General features: G+C 36.7%; 1 protein-coding gene across 1 annotated transcript in view; it reads left to right on the top strand.

Moving 5' to 3' along the window:
* Positions 1–12359, top strand: part of GLCCI1 (glucocorticoid induced transcript 1) — a 52003-nt gene that overhangs the window by 393 nt on the left and 39251 nt on the right. The window lies entirely within an intron of this gene.

The following is a 12359-nucleotide window of genomic DNA, read 5'->3' as shown; positions in this document are numbered from 1 at the left end:
GAACCGGAGGACTGCTGCAGTAATAATGGAGGACTTCGGGGGGAATGTTCTGTTTTCAAATGCTGCAGCTTGTTAAACAATGTGCTACTCCAGCTATTTATAGTTGTTATCAGTATCCAGGTCTTGGGGAAGTGACTTGATTAAGTTATTTTGTCAGTTTTGCAGAACCTTTTCCCACTGCTGTAAAACGTGAGCTCAGGCTGTAGGTATAATCCTGTTGTTTTTCTCACCAGCGCAGGAGATGTGTTTGTCTTTGGCTCCGCAGTCTGACTTTGTTTCACGCATGTGCTTGTACTGGAGACTGCTTGTGATTCTGATGGATAGACGCTTTTCTCTTCTTAAGACACCTGCCTCTTCCCCACTTCAGCCTTTTCCAGTATAGATTCCTTGAACTGGCTATCCTACTAATCCATTTTGTTGTGGATATGGTAGTGATTTTCCTGAGGTTCTTCTTTATAAAGGAGATCTCTGTGATAACTCTCCAGCTTTGAGCCTCTACAGGTCAGAGCAACTACACTGCAGGCATTGACATCACTACTACATGAATGAAAGCAGCATGCTCTGTTTCTTCTCCCATCATCATCATCTTTTCTCTCCCTCATTTCTAGGCTGCCTTCAATGTTTTTGTTCTGCAGCAAGCCCTTGTGTGTTTAGAAGTGAAACTTGAAGAATTTGATGATATTTTCCTTAAGCAGACTTGGGGATTTGTAGTTTTTAGGAAATGATCAATGTGTGTATTTGTCTTTGGTTAGTACTGATACTGAATGGATGAGAAATCATGGATGCTATATACTAATTTCCAGGTGCTAAAAAAGAAGGAGAAAAAAACTTAGCTTTTAGCATAAACCTGCAATGTGTGAGTCTACTCCTTTCCTCTTTTTTTAAACATGTTTATTCCTTACTAGAAGATACATTTTTTAATAGCCTGTATTCATGTTTTAGAGAGCTGGCAATGTAAAAAGTGCCTGGTTCAATGTAACAACACATGGTTTTCTTGGACGGAATGTATCTGATACATCTCTGATAGCATAAATGTAATGTCAACAAAATGTGAAGCAGCATGCTTTATGACAAAGGACATTTCAATAATAATGAAAAAAATCCCTTGAACCAGTCAAACAAAACATATTACTTGCTTGTGAACAGTTACATTTTACAGAAGAAAAGCAAATTGTTTTCTTTCTTGCCTTACCTGGATGAAATCAGTAGTTTCTGTTACGTAAAGCAGCTTATATAAATATAAGAGTGGGTTTCCTGTTTAGTTTGTTTTTTTTCACATGGTGTGTGATGTTTTGTATACAAGGAGGTTGTAAGTTACTTCTGTATGATTCCAGCTATATACTGCTTTCATCAAATGCTTTGATTTAAGATGTTTAGTGTTAACTCTGGTGGTACTGTAATATTATGCTTCATATTTTTCTAGCTTTCACTTACACAGTTTATATTATAAACTTTTTTCCTTACCAAATTTTGGAGGCAAATGTTAATTTTAAGGACATCTGAAAAAATATTGTAATCAATTTGGCTGTTAAGGGTTCCCAATATCTTTTACTTCCCAAAATAACTCCTGAAGTGTTGTCAACATTAGCAAGAGAAAGGAATTGAAAAAGGTGCAAAACAACTGCATAACCCAGTTCTAAGTATGTGTATCTGTTGTTATGCTAGTAGATAAAAGGCTACTAGCGAAGTGAGGAGTGGAGTAAGACAGACAATATTGCTGATTTCAAGACTTGTAAGGGATATCAGTATTTAAAAAGCCAAAATACAGACTTCAAAAGGCAGAACTATTTTAATATCCTGGATTCAAGCCATCCAGTATTTTGGCATCAAAAGCATTTATACCAGAGATCAAGAAGATATTTCCTTTATTTCTAACAAATGTAGGTAAGGAAGTAATTTTTGTGACGCTTCCTATTTCCTGATGCCTGAATAATAGTATTCCCATAATTGTACGACCAGAACGGTTTTGCTCCAGCTTTGTCCCTCTCTCTTCCCAAAATAGCTTTCACTGGTATTTAATATGGTGAAATAAAAGACACTGGCTAAATTTGAACCAGTTGCCTTGAACTCAAAGGCTTTTTAGTTACATGTTTTAACATCACTTTAAATGAGAATAGTTTATTAGATGTCTTTAATAAATATGTTTCATAAGACTAATTAATTGAGCTTCTTTCAGGTGTTAAAACAAGTGCAGGAAAGAAAAATAGTAAGTTATTTTCTCTGTTGCACTTGGATGATATTGTAGCAAAGCATTAGCTACTAAGAAAACACCCCCTGCGCCAGGGAAAAGAAACAACTTACAAAGTATATGTATATATCTATTTTAAATCACTACTTGATCTTAATTCTTATTCTTTAGATGTAAGCAAGCATTAGCTTATTACATAGGGCCAAACTGAATTTACTTGCCAATGTCCATGCATAGTGAAACAGTGGCTAATACTGAAATTTGGTTTCTGAAGTTAATGGTTCCTGCGTTTTGTCTTTTTCTTTCCCATGGTGGTGGGGTGAACAGAGATTCTTAAAATGTATCTTAAACTTCAGGGAGGGTAGATCAGGGGAATGTGTCTTATGAAAAAGTTAATGTTCGCCAGGTATAAACAGATACATAATTGATGAGCTTTGCTATGTTGCTAAAATTCACAGTATAAAGCTTGTTGTTTTTAAAATGAGGTTTATGCTACTACTCTAGATGACCTCATGAATGAAAAGAGGATAACTAATGCAGTATTTCTGAAATTTCAGTTCAACCTGGACTCAAAAGCAGTAGTTGTAACAGTGCAAATCCTATTGGAAATAGAGTACATACTCCTTGATGTTTCAGTTTAAGTGAATATTTGAAATACTTTTTTTTATGGGACTTCATAAGTTGAGTAATAATCTTCATCTGAAGAAGGTAATAGTTGGGTAGTTTTTTCCACAGTGAAAAACCAAAGTTCCTGTTTAAATCTGTTTGCAATATCTTCAGTAGAGATTTATATCTCTACTGTTCTAGATATCTACAGTATTTTCAGTAGAGAGCATTGCCAGCACTTGATGCAATAGTTAGTTCTCCATGGATTTAGCATATATTCAGGAAAAGTTGTTAATATAGTAGGGTTTAAATGCTGACTAGCATTTTTTAAAAAATATATTTTATTGATGAAAAAAAAATGACCCTGTAGTAGAGATATCTAACTGGAAAATTTTGCTCAAGACTTGAGATCGTTAACTGTGTTAATGATCGTCATCTTACTTTAATGTTAATATTTAAATGCATTGAATTCTCTCTTTCAACACTGTCTCCCATGTAAATGTGTAGTGCCTAAGCAATGGCCTAAGGCATTTTCAGGCAAGTAAAATAATATTTACCTCTCTTCGTTAGAAGGGATACATCTACAGCAGCTTGTCAGCCTGGGATTATCCCCTTTTCCATAGTGTTACCATTTTTTAAGGTGTGGGGCAATTGCAAAATGAAGAGAATCTGAGATTAGTGTGAAGGAAAATGGGTGTTTGTGCTTAACAATCTAATCCCTTTCACATCTTGATTGTGTAATTACTTCTTCCCCAAAATTAGATTCTTCTTCAGTTATACTTTAATTTTTCCCCTCCAGATTTGACTCTGAAGTTCACCACCACTAATTTGTATTATTACTATTGTTGAATCAGAAAATAAATGCTAAAGCTTGAAAATAGCTGATGGATACTGAAAGAAATCACAATTTGAGACTTCTGCAGTATGGATGTGGCACAGAGTATCATGATACAGTGTGTAGTATCAGTCCTTTTGAATAGCGAGTCAGTATCTCCAACTTCTATTTTTCTGCAGCTAGAATCGCATCCATGGAAACACTCGCCCATGGATGAAACTGAAATATGTGCTCTCTCAGGAACCCTTTCCTGCTCTCCCAGCTATGTGAATATGGACTTAGGACCAGAGCTCTTCCCTTATGTGGTCCCCTTCAACTGTCTGGTGATTGCTCACCTCAGTCTATGTCTTCTGCTGGTTGTAAGACACAAGAGGGCTTGTAGCTACTGGAAGCTTATCTTGGGGAAGAAAACCCAGCCAGGCCAGGTGAGGCCATGCTGGGGAGTACCCCCAGCCTGATGTCTCTGGCCGTGTAATGTTGCCTCTACCCTGATCCTGTTCATTTCTCTTCTGCTCCTTTGGTATCTGCACCATTTCTTATCAGCCACTGCTGCTGTATCCTACCAAACTATTGACTCACCCTGTTAAAAACAGGTTGTCTTTCTCTGTCTGGAAAACAAAAAAACAACAGAAGGTGCGAGTGTCTCCACTCAAGCACTAACTGTTTCTTGCACAATTTGTGAATAGGGATTAACCTAACCAGTTGGTGTTGAGTCAATGGAAGATAGTTTTGATGAAAAGTTTTCATTTTTTTCTAGTAGTAGATCTCTTAATTAGCTTCCCATATTAGATGTTGCTGCTCTGGAGACAATGTATACTTCCCAGTAGGTCATAAAATGTTACGAGCTTTGATTTGGAAACCTTAACGCAAGATACTGTATTGGTTAGAGCTTCTTATTTAGTATTGCATGTGCCCCAACAATAAAGCATGACACATATATTGGTGCTTATAAGGATTTAAATTTCACTGCTGCTAACGTTAAATTGGAGTGTTATTTGCAATGGATGTTATTCTCTGAATCAAATACAAATGAGTGATTAACAGCCCTGGTTCTAATATGCCACTTGAATCTGTCTTGTATTTTGCTCATAAGAGTGGCAACTAAGAACACTCCGATAGCAGTTCTGTCATGTTTTTTGAATAATCTAAAATCCAGTCTAAACTGGAATAACAATATAAGTGTCCCACATTCCTTGAACAGTGCAAGTCACCTGTTTGAACAAGGCTGGCTTCATCTTCCTTTCCTATGCTCTCACCACCAGACATTAAGCAAGGAGGTTAGTTGTAGACACACTTCTGAATTTCAGGAATTAACACTTGTATCTAACTGGCTTGGCTGGTCATAGCAAGATCACTGCCAACCATACTGCAAACTTGAAGCTCATTTCTGTAGCTATGTGAATTTTAATATTTTGGTAAGTATCTGTCTTTTGGAAATGTTTTCTGTAACAGTAACTGCTCAGTTGTGAACTGATGAAATGTATGGCAAAATGGGTATTGTTATATCGTGTGCCTTTTAGTCTCTGGTGTTTTGGTGTACAATATCTGTTCTGGAGTTCTGATAGAAATACTTTGTGAGGGCTGGCTAGCTGGATTACCTGTATATCTACAATTTTTAAAAAGGCTTCATGGTTAGAAAAAACGTTTTAGTATAGGTGCTTAGGCTGCTGTACTGAAAAAAATTCAAAACAGTACTAATTTGTTGACGTCTGTCAGCATTTGGAAGCCAAACTGTGATTTGGAAAGAATGCGTCCTTACCAGAAAACAAATTCTGGTTATTCAGTACTTTATTACTAACTAATTCTATTAATCCTAGTCTGTAGAAATTAGCCTGTAAATACAAGCACACTTCAAAGTATGGCATGCAGTCAGCCATTGGCTATTTAGGAGCACATTACCTAAGTGCAGATACGAATGCCCAGGTTTGTGAACATATGGCTTCCAGGCATAACAGCACAGTTGCTTCGATTAGATGAAGTGCTGTGCCCAAGATGGAGCAGAAATCTTGCTTGATAAACCTTGAAAATTTTACACCATATTCCCAGAAGAGTCACAAAGTGGAGAAGCCAGTGAATGACTCTGCAAGACCCAGGGGGTCTCTGCAGGTATTTAAAATGGTCTCACTACTGCTCCTTCCACATATCACAGTGGAGATCAGTAGCCCAGTAGGACTAGGAGATGCTGATGGTTATAGCAGCTATCAGTGTGGTGCAGTCTGAGCTCTGGAAGGTTTTGGTGAATGCAGTTCTCATATATGGACTCAAATTCAGCGCCACGTGTCGGCTAATCGGTCTTTCTGCAGTCTGGAGCCCTGGAAAGTACATTGCAAAACCCAAGTGGCTTTGCAGTGTTGACTCTGTGCAGTTAGGTGTTACACCTCCATGTCCAGTATGTCATATATTATTCAAAATCTTCCTGTTATACATGATATCTTAACTTGCTATTTTTCAAAGTAATGGAGAGTTGAGTTGCTCACTAAAAATTAAACCTAGATTTATGCTGAGTGTCCCCGGGACAGTGTGACTCTAAAAATATCAGCTAACTGCTGAAGAATGCATGGTAACACTTAGGTTTACACAGTAGCTGGGAAGCTGCCAGGTTAAAGGAGAACCTGTCTTCACAGAAGTAAATTTCTGTTCAAGGTCTTCGAATTTTCATTTGTAACTGACAGCTGTGTTTGCTTAATTGTGGCAGTTGATAGTGGAATACCCTTATACATATTTTCTCTCTGATTTCTCTAATATTTCACTTTCAGTGGCTCTTTTGTTGTACCTGATACTCTGCCCTGAATAATCATCTTTGCAATGTTTTCTTTCCCCACAAAGAAACCATAAAATACACTTGAAATACTTGATGTTCTTTTCAAGGGGAACAAGACAAAGTCCTAATTTGGAAGAGAAAAATTTTTCATGGGCAAAACTGTAATTAACTCCTGCGTGTTTAACAGCAATGTGTATTTGAGAAACATTATACAAGGAGAGGACTGGAGACACATGTTTAGTTTAGGAGTTTGTCCACACTAAAGATCCAAATAACCTTTTGGCATTACTGTAGAAACAGAGACTCATGTTGTCAAACTACATTGTGTATTGAAGTGTGCAATCCATATATTAGTTAAAATATTAATTTTGTGAAACTGTTTTGTGCCTCTACCGTGATTTCTTCCAAAGGAGGAATTAGTGTGTTGACTGGAGTCTCATTATTTTATTTAGAGGTATGTGTGACCTTTAATAGAAAGCTAGAGGATGTGCGGAGATCGTTTGATTGCAAGAATTATAGTAGAAACTCGGTGTGGCTGCATTGAAGACAGGAATTACCAAGTCTGACAACTCAAAATCTGGGAGAACCAGAAGAAATGGATGTGCTGGCACTGTATATACAATAAATGTTAGATGTTAGAATAGCTACCTCAGTATAGCAGATAGGATGCTGATGTTTTTAAATTGTGAAAAATGTTGAGTCTAGTTCTAAAGTACAGGGATCTGTTGGTCCAACATCAGCTCTAGGTGAAGATTCAGAAGAAATTCTAGGGGATGATGGAAAGCAGGGAGAAATGTTCAAGTGCAAAATGAGCTTTCCAAATTGTGTCCTGTTAACCTGGTGGTTTTGATAAGAGAACTGCACTTCTGGATGGGAAGTAGATCTTATCTGCTTAGGCAAATTTTAAAATTAAAGTGATGAAATTGTTGAATGTTGGGAAGTTTAATTAGAATGCAGGAAGATTATGCAAGAAGTATTGAAGGACCTTGGGAATTGAAATAATGATTTTTAGAAGTGCGATTTAAAAGTAAAAAATGGAAGTTTATATATGTGAGGCTGTACTTGAGCAGAATATCTTTTCCTCTCAGGGGGAGCATGTAATTTGAAAATGCTGGAGGTTGGAGTTGGGTGGTGGTGGGATCTCAAAACTGCCAACGTGAAGTGACTGGTCTTGCACAAATGAGCAACCTGCCACACAGGGGCCTGCTGACACATCATCTGGGATACCGCACATAGTTTTCATGCTCCATAATTTAAGAAAGGTAAAATCAAACTGGAGTAGACTCAGAGAAGGACTACTAGGTCAGGAGTTTAACTGTGTGATGATAGAAAAGAATCTACTCTGAATAAAAATACAATTGCTTTCTCTGAAGGCAAGTGAGCAGGGAAGGGAATGGAGATTGGAAAGGAAGAACTGTAAGTTAATGCTAGGACACGAATGGGTGAATTGGTTTTACAATGTAAATGTTTATGTGAAATACTATAAGAAGGCCTGAAACAATATTAAAAAAACCAACAAACTATTCCTGGATAGTGGAATAGGGATTGTGACTGCAGAATACCCAGGTGCTGTAAGACTGAGTTTTTAATGTGTTTTTAAGTGATTATACATGTTTTGGCAGTGATAGTTCAGAACTGGACTCCTGATTTAGGAAGTAGTTTCTAGTCCTTTGTTTCTATGACTTAGCTGATAAGGTAAAGATAATTTATTTAATCAGCAAAACTGGGCAACCTGATTTAAGCAGTCGGTTTTAATCTGATTTTTTTGTTACTTTTTTGTTATTTTTTGCAGCATTTTTTCCACAAAAAATATTATTCTTGTTCAGTGTAATTAGCTCTAGCTAGGAGAATGTTTTCTATCTCTAATCACTGGTGATCATTACAATGGCATTGTATAACCTACTGTGCATTGATTACAGTTCTTGGTTTGATTATGAAAATTGTGAATTGTGCCTTCTGATTTTTTGAAGTTTTTTTTATTCACAATTATGTGCAGCTACATATCGATGGAAAGTGGAATTAGATTAAAAGTGTACAGAATCTCCACTTTTCTACAACATTTTGTTAAATTTTAAGTATTATCATTATAACAACAACAAAAAAAATCCCTTCAGAGTAATCAAGTTCATTCAACAAAGGTGGTATTATCTGTAGTTGTTGAATTAACTGCATGTGTTTAAAATTTCCTTCAAGATGTTATTTATTAATACACTGGAAGAAAAAAAAAGCTTTAGTGCTCTTTTTGGTTCCCAGTTCATTTCTCAATATTGGATAAATCTATCATTCAACAGATCTAAATCAATGAACTAAAATGAAGAAAATTCTCTGTACCTGCAGAAGTGGACAATAGTTAGTGGTTGGCTGTGTGTTTCAATGTGCTTTTTTTCCCCCAAATACTAAGCTGCTGAGTTCCAATCAGTTTTGGTTTGAATTTTAAAGTGGGAACATAGTAGTAGTATTTTTAGCTACTTTATTAAATACTAAGTTTAAGTATTTGTGTAGTGCTTTAAGTTTGAAGTAATAACCTTACAAAGAAAAATACATTCTAAAAATGTGAGATACATGAAAATCTGAAAGTTTTGGAGTGAATGTCTTACCTACCTGGTATCCTATTAGAGTGCAAATGTGTAGGTTACATCTGCTGAACACACAGGATTTTGTGATATTAAATGCTGCTTCTTTTGTTTACAGGTCCCATGCATGTCAGCAGTGAACTTTGTTAGAAGAATAACTTAGCTTTAGAGGGCTGAAACTTTCTTCCTTATAGTTCGTTTACTTTTCTTACTGAGATTAGAAAGTTCTTTCTGTGCTTGGTCTCTAAGGATAATGTTGATTTTAAACAGGGCAGTTCTGCTGTGAACAAAATCTGACTTCTGAAAGATGTGTAGTAATGTTTTGCTTGACTTGTGGAATAGGGACATGAGGTAGAAACTGTTTCAACATACATGCATAGACAACCAGGATTTTGAGTGTTGACTGTAGGTTCAATGAAATTTGTCTGCCTACAGATTCATCCATCTGCCCCTCTTCTCCTGGTATCTATAGCCCAGCTCTGAGCACTGTGCTGTCCTGTGCAGTTAGGTGAGCGAAGCTTTACGTCCCTGAAGAAAGAAAACTTCCTTGGTGGAAGAAAAGGCCTTGATCTACCTGTTGGATTCAGTGACTAATCAGAAGACCCCTTCCCTTTCTGGGAGGCTTAGTCATGGCTATAAAAGATAACTCAATACCATTGATTTCCAAAATCCTTACTGTGGGTCTTTTTCTATAATTTTCCTTTGAAAGAGCAAGCTGTTTGGGTTTGTTTTGGTTAGTTTGTTTGTTTTTGTTTTCCCAGTATATGCTACCTCTTGTAGTGATAGGCTTGCTGTTTCATGCAGTGCAGTTGGAATTCTTGTAAGCCTTGTCAGGTGCAAAACCAAATTTGTCCTGACTACCAAACTGGAAAATGACCTATGTGGAAGACCTGTTCTCCCCTTTTTTTTTTTTTGTTTCTTCCTCCCCTGAAAAATCTTGGATGTAAAAAGCACATCATTCATATACCTAGATCTCTGAAAAGATCTCAGATCTCATGAGCTGGACTGCTTTCTGTTGTTCACTTTGGCTGTTGGAGCCTTAGTTAGATTATGGTGCTGTTCTGTGCCTTTTTGGCCTTTTTGATTGGCTCAGTGTTATAATGAGAAGAAATTAGAGTGGGTTGTGTCAGTCTGTTTAGAGTGCTTACTTCAGAATGGCATCCCCCTTTGTTTTTAGCCAGCCACTGTCTTGATATCTACAAATAAAAACTAGGGAATAATTTCTTAAGTTGATACAACTGAAGCAAAACTAATGTAGTACATGTAATGAAGACATGTTTTATGAAGCTGAATGTATGGTATTTTGAGAGATGTAGCAGAACATAACTTAAAATGACTGTCTCTTAGTATATCCTCTTGGAAATATCCTTTTGGTAGCAAAACACTATTACATTTTAAAAGTTTGAAAAAGCTAGTATTTTGCTTTGTTTAAAGCTATTAAAGAGATTAAGATGTTTAATTTGAAATTACAGAAGGAAGAGTGCAATAACCTTGTATTTTTTTCCTTTCAATTACATATTAGGGTGTTGTGGTTTTTAAGTTATTTAAAATCCTTTTTTTTTTTTTTTGTTATTTTGTATGAACAGTATGTGGTGAACAGTATGCTCTTTGTTGTTCAGCCAGTTTGCAGACTGGGTAAGAAACAAGTCTGTCAGACACTGGCAACTGGGAAATGTCTTTAAAGCCAATAGATCAATCCTGTGGAGTAAAACTTCTAGAGACCCCAAATCCCTCGTTAATCTTTTTCTTGAGATATTTGGCCGCAGTTACAAAAGAAAAGCCTTCTTGAGAATGAAGATTGAAGTATTTTTTGGAGTGGTCTCTAAATCCCCATTATTCAATCTTTTTCCTCACAAAGTCATAGAGACAAATTCTGCAAATAAACTTGCACTGATTTGTCCATCTACCTACATAATTAAAGCAGGAAAGATTAATCAAATATACATTCAGGAGTCAGTATCACTATCCCTTAAAAAAAAACACAACACAAACCAAACAAAAAAAGGCAAAAAACCCTTGACCAGACTCTTCAGAGACTGTTCCTCCTCTTGTATCAAGTACTACTTTGTAGTACTCAAGAAATCATTGTCTGAAGCAAGCAAGAGCAGGAGTATCCCTTTTCATGCTTGTAGAATATGTGACAAGAGACTTTTGGCTAGACAGGTGTGGGACAGTCAGCAGCAGCTGACTAGGTCCATGACCTAAGGGTTGGGCCATCATTCTTAGTAGTTGCTGTGGTCATCGTTCCTTAATATTCAGCTTTCCATTTCTAGTTTATAATTTTCAATGCTGCATTCCCATGTACTTCATTAAGAGGCATTCACACAGGGACTTCTGGATTTGTTTTTGTAGATCACTGTAAATTTGTTGTCATCTCCAGAAGGAAGGACCTAGAAATATCTGATACTCATTTGTAATGTGATATCTAGTCTCTGCATCTCCTTTGAGCCAGACTACTTGAACTCTGAGTCTGGGACTCCTGAAGAGAGTCTTAAGCAGACTAGGATATCCGTCAAAGTTGCAAATTCTTTTGAAGTTTCCTAGGTAAAATCTGAAATTCTTTAGGAACATGAGACCTTGGGACTCATTTCACTAGTAGCTCTGAAGATGAACCAGAAGGTTGTACAGAATGTTAGCAACTGAATGGAAGAGAAACAACATTTCATGAAACTTTATTGTGGACTTTAGTACTGATATTTCATGTGTCATGACTTCACTGTCTTGGGTAAGTAGTTTAAGTTATAGGTGAACTTTCAAGTTCAGCTGGCATTGGTAATGAGATGACAATATTAATACTGCTAGGTTTAGGGAAGAATGAATTTAATTTTTATTTCACGTTTTTCACTCAATTTGAGAGGAATGTGTGTCATCTGAGAAGTTCTTAAGATAATTTTAGTCTTTTTAAGCTGGACATATCCATGTAAGGATGTGAATGAGAAAGTTTTGGCCAAATTTGAACGACATCTGCTAACTGCTGAAAGATGACAGATGAGCTCTGGTGGATTTAGCTGAAGCAGTTTTTATAATGGCACCAATGCTAGCTGTCAGTCTTGCTCTTCCCCTGCAGGTGTTTTTCCTCATTGCATGCATGGCAGAAAGCATTATTTAAGCTAAAATGGACTGTGAACATGGCTTTGAGATTATGTGCAGGGTCGCTGCCTCTGTGTTGGATGGGAAGGCGATCTCTTCATTTTAGAGCTGTAGCAGATGGTTTTATTTGAGCCCTATGTCCTTTTCAAAAGAGCTGTCATGTGTTGGTCTCTTACTAAATTACACTTTGCTGGCAGAGAAATTGAAAGCTTTTTTCAGTTGGTCTAGGTGGTATAACTAGAATTCTTTTGGCTTTCAATGCAGCATGCAGAACCATAGTTTCATGATTTCATGCAGTTTATTTTA

The sequence above is a fragment of the Mesitornis unicolor genome, unplaced genomic scaffold (assembly GCF_000695765.1).
Source record: "Mesitornis unicolor isolate BGI_N332 unplaced genomic scaffold, ASM69576v1 scaffold4765, whole genome shotgun sequence".
Taxonomy (NCBI): domain Eukaryota; kingdom Metazoa; phylum Chordata; class Aves; order Mesitornithiformes; family Mesitornithidae; genus Mesitornis; species Mesitornis unicolor.
This window is presented reverse-complemented; position numbering and strand designations above follow the sequence as displayed.